A 6,341-nucleotide genomic window follows, 5' to 3' on the forward strand; every position below is an offset into this window, starting at 1 on the left:
GGAGCAAGCAACTGACTTGTTGGAAATAATATATACTGATGTATGCGGTCCGATGAGTGTTGAGGCTCGCGGCGGGTATCGTTATTTTCTGACCTTCACAGATGATTTGAGAAGATATGGGTATATCTACTTGATGAAACATAAGTTTGAAACATTTGAAAAGTTCAAAGAATTTCAGAGTGAAGTGGAAAATCATCGTAACAAGAAAATAAAGTTTCTACGATCTGATCGCGGATACGAATATTTGAGTTACGAGTTTGGTCTTCAATTAAAACAATGGGGAATATTTTCACAAACTCATGCCACCTGGAACACCACAGCATAATTGTTGGGGATATAATTATTAGTATGACCCGCCAGGAGGCGCCGCGTCATACTTAAGATGATTCATGAAGCCCAAGACCACTCCTGGAGATGACGGATTAGTTAAGGGCCCAAGGCCCAAAGGGCGACTTAAGGCCCGTAGAGATAAACCGCCATATATGTGTAACTTGTACTATAAGGCAGGAATAGAGAGAAACCGAGCCGGACACTGTTTATGAGCCGGCCGGGACTCTATGAGCCGCTGGGCGTCAACCTCTGTATATAAAGGGACGACCCGGCGGCGGTTCAGGGCAAGTAACATCAAATTGAGAGCTAGGTCAAGCGGATTCGCTCCCTGGTTATCGAGACATAAGAAATCCCACTCAAAACTGGATCGTAGGCTTTTACCTTCACCGTAAGGGGCCGAACCAGTATAAACCCCGTGTATTTTGTCCCGATTAACCCCTTCTTGCTCCCTAGTTGCGATGGCTCCACAATTAAGTCCTTTCGCTAGGACATCTGCTGTGATAATTCCACGACAGTTGGCACCCACCGTGGGGCCAGCGCACGGTGGATTTGAGTTCTTGAAGGGCAGCTTTGAAGGGCTCAAGGGATATGCTGTGGGACGGATGACCAAGAGTCGTCGCAGAAAGCTCTATATCGACGACGCAGGCTGGGGCCCCGACGCCAGCTCAATTGAGTACGGGTACCGGGTCCCCTTCGGCGGAATTCACGTCTTCATCGGCCAGATCGGCGAGCCGGGCCCTGAGCTAGACATCTGCACCGACATCATCGAGATGGCGCAGCGTGCGAGACCCGCCCGGGCTCCGCCCGCCATGAAGCGTGCCTTCGTGGGATGCATCCATGGAGGGGAACTTCCTGAAGGATGCATGTCTGACGGTGAAACAGCCATCTATTCTGAGGGTGAGTCGTCCATGGGTGAGACGGATTCGTTGTATCAATTGCAAGACGGCGGGCTTGGGGGCTGTTCCGATGGCAGTAGTATTCCGAACCCCTTTGAGCCGCCGAGCAGAGTAGGGATCTTCATGGCTGGCACTCAACCCGGTCAAAACTCTACAGCTGCGGCGACAATAACCACCGGATCAACGGCAGCCGGGGCATGAGGCCCTGTGCGCCCGCCGGCTCAGGTGCTGATAGATCTCACGAATAGGCTGACAACCCTGTTAACCGCCGCGGTTAATCCGGCGGATCAGGCTGAACATGACGCAGAAGTGGCGCAGTTACGTGAAGAAATAGCACAAGCCAAGGAAAACCTAGCAGCTGAGGACACCAGACTGGCCACAGAACGGGCGACTTTGGATGCTCGAGCTCAGCAGCTTCAATCAGAAGCGTTCCAGCTTATGATGGATTTAAATGCATCAAATGAGGTCATGAGGAGAAGGCACCAGAAGTCCCAATCCCCTCTGCCTTCGATTTATGATCCTAGAAACCTCTTCCGCACACCCGGTGCAGGCCCCGGTAATCCGCCGGAGGTAAACCCGGCTGCGACGCCCGGAGCTGGAACGCCGGTTCAACCACGGGTGATGGAACCTCCTCGAGTGAACATTGCTCCACCTCAGTATGTGCCAACACCACCGGGTCATTATTCTAACCCATTGGAAAACATGATCGCTGCGGCGACACGATTGGCGGCTCTCCCGGTGGAGGGCGACTCTCCGACGACAATCGAAACACGAAGGGTCAGAGAACTTCTTCAGACGGCTCTCGCACAGCAGGAGGCATATTCTTATAGTCGAGACATGATTCATTCGACTCCTCGCCCAAGCCGGAGCCCGAGTTATAGCAGGCATATGGACTCGGCAGCGGTTTCAAGCAACGCCCAGCGCCGTGACCAGCCGTGTGGGCGTGACCCGGCACGTGATGGAGCCCCTAACTTGGTTGATCAAGACAAGATACGCCAAGAGGCTGAGCGGGCGGCTCAGCAGGCGATTGAGCAGGCGGCTCAGCGGGAGGCTTACCAGTCTTTTCCAGTTTATCCGACGACTTCTATTGAGGCAGGCGCGACCACGAGAACGGGAGGTGTCCCTTGCTTAGTACCAGCACTGCGTAATGAGCGTCTGCCCAAGGATTTTAGGGGGCCGCGAAAGGTACCTAACTACACGGCTGACTTACAGCCCGGAGCGTGGATTGAAAGTTATGAGATGGCCATGGAATTGCTGGAGGTCAGTGACGCGGCAATGGCCAAGTACTTCACTATGATGCTGGATGGAACGGCCCGCACTTGGTTAAAGGGACTGCCACCTAATTCCATTGGTTCCTGGGCCGAGTTAAAGGCCCGGTTTATTCAGAACTTCAAGGACACATGCAAGCAGCCCATGTCGATTGTGGACTTGACTAATTGCAAACAAGAGGAAGGTGAGTCCACGACCCAATTGGGTGCGCCGGGTGAAGGAAATAATACATACATCTGATAAGATGGATGCCGGCTCTGCAGTCTTAATGTTGGAGAAAAATTGCCATTTTGAACCTCTGAAGCAGAAGCTGGGGCGGCTCAAACGCGATTGTAATGACATGGGCCAGCTGATGGAGGCTCTAGTCAAATACGCCGACTCTGACAGTACCAAGGATCCCGCGTCTGATGAAGAGAAGGCAGGGAAGGGGAAGAAGAACGGCAACGCTAAGGGTCCTCAGCATAACCCGGCGTATCAAGGAGGTAATAATAAACGTAAGGCTGACGGTAGCTCGGAGTTTGTGGCTAATGCGCAGGGCAACAATCAACGACGTAAGGGGAGGCCACCTCCTCGGTCTGGCGGGTCAGGACCCACCCTTGAGCAGTTGCTAAATGAGCCCTGTCCAAGACACGGCACCAGGGAGAAGCCGGCCACGCACCTATGGAAGGACTGTACGATCATGAGGGCTTTCAAGAATTCTAACATGTTTGATGGTAGTCATGGACCAGGCGGCGGTTCAGGTGGCGGCGACTTTCATGGCCCAGGTGGCTGTTCAAATTCCAACTTCCAGGGCCCTCAAGGTAACCAAGGTGGTTATAACTAGCACTCTGGCCAAGGAGGTCAGCAGCAGCAACAATCCGGGTACCAGAGTAACCCAAAGCAGCTGAATAGTGGGCAGTATCATGTGTTTACCACTAGTTTATGCAAAAGGGACCAGAAACTTCATAAGAGGGCGGTGAACGCTGTTGAACCGGCGGTCCCTCGTTATCTGAGACGGTCTGAGCAACCTATTTTGTGGAGTAGAGAGGATCACCCTCCCCGGGTTGACACTTGGCCTTAGTGGTGGCGCCTCAAGTTGGTGGGTACAAGTTCACAAAGGTGCTCATGGATGGAGGCAGCAGCATCAACATCCTCTATTATGAGACCTTTCGTCGCATGGGATTGACTGATAAAAATCTCAAGACGTCCAACACTGTTTTTCATGGAGTAGTGCCCGGTAAGTCGGCGTACCCAGTGGTTAAGATTGAGCTGGAAGTAGCCTTTGGGGATGAGCATGATTCCAGGGCTGAGAAGTTAACTTTTGAGGTGGTCAAAATCCAGAGCCCATATCACGCACTGTTTGGACGGCCGGCTTATGCAAAGTTCATGGCACGGCCGTGTTATGTTTACCTACAGCTCAAGATGCCGGGTCACAAGGGCACCATCACAGTGCATGGGAGTCGGAAGATAGCCTTGGAATGTGAGGAAGGCGATGCTGCTTATGCTGCGTCTGTTTGTGCAACAAAGGAGTTGAAGTTCTACAAGGACAATGTTGACCCGGCAGACATGACGTCTTTGAAGAAGCCAACCACGGAACACGAGCCGGTGATGAAATTTAAGTCGGCCGATGACACCAAGCTTGTTGATTTTGTTCCAGGCGATTCATCTAAACAATTCGGTATCAGTGCCAATCTGGATCCCAAATAGGAAAGCGCGCTCATCGAGTTCATCCGTGAGAACCGGGACATCTTTGCATGGAAACCTTCTGACATGCCGGGTGTACCGAGAGAACTCGCTGAGCACACTCTTAATATTGATCCAAAATTTAAGCCGGTTAGGCAGTTTCTTCGGCGGTTTAATGAGGAGAGGCGTAAAGCTATTGGTGAGGAGGTGGCCCGGCTCTTGGCGGCCGGGTTTATTATTGAAGTTTTTCACCCGGAGTGGTTGGCTAACCCGGTGCTTGTACTCAAAAAGAACAACACCTAGCGTATGTGTGTGGATTACACGGACTTAAACAAGGCTTGTCCGGCTGATCCTTTTGCTCTTCCTCGTATTGATCAAATCATTGATGCTACAGCGGGTTGTGAGCGTTTGAGCTTTTTGGATGCTTATTCTGGATATCATCAGATCAAAATGGCAGTTAAGGACCAGGAGAAGACGGCTTTCATCACTCCGTTTGGAGCCTTATGTTATGTGTCTATGCCCTTTGGACTTAAAAGTGCCCAGGCGACTTATCAGCGATGTGTGCAGAACTGTCTCCATAGTCAGATTGGGCGCAATGTTCACGCTTATGTAGATGACATTGTGGTGAAGTCCAGAGAGAAGGAGACCTTGATAGATGATCTGAAGGAAACCTTTGATAATCTCCGGGTCTACAAGATGATGCTTAACCCGGCCAAGTGCGTTTTTGGAGTGCCAGCTGGCAAGCTATTGGGTTTTTCTGGTCTCTAACAGAGGCATTGAGGCTAACCCGGAGAAAATCAAGGCAATTACCTCTTTGGCTAAACCGGCATGTATCAATGATGTTCAGCGTCTGGCGAGTCGTATTGCTGCCTTAAGCCGGTTAGGTGAGAAGGCCATACCACTGTATCAGATGATGAAGAAGACGGACGACTTTGTCTGGAGTGATGCTGTTAACGCTGCCTTTGAAGATTTGAAGAGACAGTTATCTGAGCCGCCGGTCCTTGCTGCTCCTATTGATAAGGAGCCCTTATTGCTGTATGTGGCTGCTAACACACGTGCCGTCAGTGTGGCCATTGTGGTGGAGCGCAAGGAGGCTGGCAAGGAACATCCGGTTCAACGGCCGATTTATTACATCAGTGAGGTGCTTATTGAGTCCAAGCAAAGATATCCACATTGGTAGAAACTTTTTTATGGGGTGTTCATGGCAAGTCGGAAGCTTAAGCAATACTTCCAGGGTCACCCCATCACTGTGGTCAGTTCTGCTCCTTTGGGAGATATCATTCAAAATAGAGAAGCCACAGGACGAGTCACCAAGTGGGCCATTGAACTTGGGCCTCATGGTTTAAAGTATGTGCCACGCACGGCTATTAAGTCTCAAGCACTGGTGGACTTCATCAACGACTGGACGGAGCTGCAGATGCCTGAAGAAAAGCCGGACAACACATATTGGACTATTCATTTTGATGGGTCCAGGCAATTGGAAGGCTCGGGGGCTGGAGTTGTCTTAGCTTCCCCTCGAGGTGACAAATTTTGTTATGTACTCCGGTTGATGTTTCCCTGTACTAACAATGCAGCTGAGTATGAGGCCTTGCTCCATGGTCTTCAGATGGCCAAGGAGATGAACTTAAGCCGGGTAAGGTGCTTTGGCGATTCAGATTTGGTGGCTCAACAAGTATCAGGCAAGTGGGATTCCAAGGATCCTCTCATGGCGGCTTATCGCCGTGAAGTTGATGCCATTGCTGGACACTTCAAAGGTTACCAGGTGGAGCACATTGATCGCAGGAAAAATGAGGCGGCCGATGCTTTAAGCCGGTTGGGATCTCAGCGTAAGCCGGTGCCACCTAACACTTTTTTGGATGTTCTGCATAACCCTTCTGTCAAATTGCCTACAGAGGAAGACTTGGCTGTTCCTGACCCGGAAGCACAATTGGTGGCGGCTCTTCACGTCATCCCAGAATGGACAGTGCCATATTTGGCTTACATGACCCGGGGAGAGTTGCCTGAGGACGAAACCTTGGCTAGGCAGATAACCCGGCGGTCTAAGTAAATGACGATTGCCAATGGGGAGTTACATCATCGCAGTGTCACTGGGGCATTTCAACGTTGTGTCTCTCCTGAGGAGGGTCAAGAAATTCTTCATGAGATTCATGAAGGAGATTGTGGCCATCATGCCGGTTCAAAATC

This window comes from Aegilops tauschii, chromosome 2 (assembly GCF_002575655.3).
Source record: "Aegilops tauschii subsp. strangulata cultivar AL8/78 chromosome 2, Aet v6.0, whole genome shotgun sequence".
In the NCBI taxonomy this organism is placed as follows: Eukaryota; Viridiplantae; Streptophyta; class Magnoliopsida; order Poales; family Poaceae; genus Aegilops; species Aegilops tauschii.